This window comes from Balaenoptera acutorostrata, chromosome 2, assembly GCF_949987535.1.
Source record: "Balaenoptera acutorostrata chromosome 2, mBalAcu1.1, whole genome shotgun sequence".
Classification (NCBI taxonomy): domain Eukaryota; kingdom Metazoa; phylum Chordata; class Mammalia; order Artiodactyla; family Balaenopteridae; genus Balaenoptera; species Balaenoptera acutorostrata.
Genome location: NC_080065.1, coordinates 18,819,081 through 18,821,348, shown reverse-complemented (window position 1 = coordinate 18,821,348; position 2,268 = coordinate 18,819,081). Strand labels below are relative to the sequence as shown.

Below are 2,268 nucleotides of genomic sequence, written 5' to 3'. Positions count from 1 at the left end.
GATAAGTCAGAATGAGTTAGATTCCTGTTAACCTCAAACATAATCCTTTTTTTGATTGTGATTTCCTCATTTTATATTCACCAGTTGTTTTTCTTACTTGGAATTCGTAGCTCTCTGTTAAGAGACAATATTTATCACCAAACAGCACCCTGTCTTCAGCATGATAGTTTTGCAGATTTGAAAGGGAGTAGATATTAATCAGTTCAGCAACTTGATTTTCAAGAGAAAATTCTGTGGGCAAGGCTACTAAAGTGACAAGATTAAGAATATGTAGGTAGTTTATCACTGAGAGCACTTTTGAGCATACAGTGGAAAAATACGAATTTACTTATTCTGAGTATACAATTTTCTTAGAATGGACCATATGAACATATGAGTAAATATACATGTAAATCTGCCATCAAATTAGTCTCTACATTAAAAAAAAAATCAGTTTTAAGATATACTAATATTTTATTTAAGGACAATATAATATTCAGAATTTGTGTTGGTAATAATATTTTTAAAACATTTACTTATAATTGCATACAATTGTTCTAAGAGATTTATATGGTATGTCTAATTTGGGACATTTAAATATAGCAGGGAATTTTAAAAAACTCCTCATTGACATTTCCTGCAGATATTTTAGAGTAGATCTCAGATGCTCTGATCACAAAAAAAGTTACTATGTGATGAAAAGGTATGTTAATTAGCTTGACTGTAGTAATCTTTTCATATGCATGTTTATATCAAATCATATTTTATACCTTAAACTTATCCAATTTTTATTTAAAAATAAAAAGTTAATTTTAATTTTTATTGGAGTATAGTTGATTTACATTTTGTTAATTACTGCTGTACAGCAAATTGATTCAGTTATACATATATTTGATATATACATTCTTTATTTTAAGTATTTTTTTCAAAAAAAGGAATGGTTCACGAATTTGTGTATCATCCTTGTGCGGGGGCCATGCTAACCTTCTCTGTATCGTTCCAATTTTAGTATATGTGCTGCCAAAGCGAGCACTAAAATATTTTTTTTAATTGCACTAGGAACTGAAAATCAAATAGAAGATATTATTTTAAAACACTATTTTCAGGGACAGGATCACAACTAATTTACATCCTCTAATCATATAATGTTAGCTCTAATTCTGCAAAATCTTGAAGATATAATTTGATCCACAGTTTTTAAAATCAGGTAAATAATTATCATTACCCCAGTAGGATCTAGTGCATGTGTAACTAGGGGTGTGTCTTGCACTTCTTCCGTGCCTGAGAAGTGAAGGGTTTGGACTCCATTGTGCTTTATTGGTTTTTTTTCTTCCTATTTTGTATATTTATATTTCCCCTTACTTAAGTCTCTAAAATAAAACTCTCAAGATTTTATTAATACTTATCTATATATTAATGGATTGTAATTTATACAGCCTACACACACATATACTTAAAATCTGAGGCAAAGGTTAAAATTGGACATTTGTTTTCATTCTGTACTTCCCAAACTATTTACAACATACATATTAATTAAATTAAATATGAATATTAAAAAAGTCATGATAGCAAGTTCCAAATTCATTCTCCTCTTCATTCATTCTTCCCTGTCTAAGTGTCAGAGAAAATGGCCCCCAAACTGAGCCATGTTTCCTGAAAAGAAAAAACATTTTCCTAAAGCACTAATGGTGAACTTGAGGGGTCTCTCAGTTGGTGATGATTTTTAAATTATTATTACCTCTTCCTTGTTGCTATCACAGGTCCTGATCTCTCCTCCTCTATTGAGTCCCAATAGTCATTGCTGTGCTATATCAAGTCACCTCCATGAATCAAGCTTTCTGTCCTTCACCTGGGACATCAGCTATCACTTTGCCAAGCTTTACCATCACTGTTACCTGCTTCCATACTCCTTGCGTTGCACCTCCACTTGAACACAGTATGTTACAATCCCTACCTGCCAAAAGAATCCACTCTGAGAAGAAAACAAGTAGAATTAGATGACCGAGTTTGGGAAATCCAGTTTGATAGTCCATGTTGCTAATCTCCAACCTTCCTCTCAGCAATGTTTCATGTACACTCAAACTGGCTGCATTCCCACGGGCTCCCTTAGTTGCTTCATTTTGTTCTCTCCCCGTAGCCTTGATTCTTATGTCAGCCTAAGTTATGACCCATACAGGTCACAGCAAAGAGAATGGAAGCTCATCTGAGGTAATTAATCACACCTGCACAGAAGCTAAATGTCATTTTGTGTATATATCATATCTTGAAATTTGTCTATCTTATAGTTTT

The 2,268-nt window shown here is 32.5% G+C and overlaps 1 non-coding gene across 1 annotated transcript; it reads right to left on the bottom strand.

Moving 5' to 3' along the window:
- Window positions 1-905: 905 nt before the first annotated feature.
- On the bottom strand, window positions 906-1,012 carry LOC114238621 (U6 spliceosomal RNA). Its single transcript, XR_003623936.2, has one exon. It is a non-coding gene; the product is annotated as a U6 spliceosomal RNA (small nuclear RNA).
- Window positions 1,013-2,268: the final 1,256 nt, after the last annotated feature.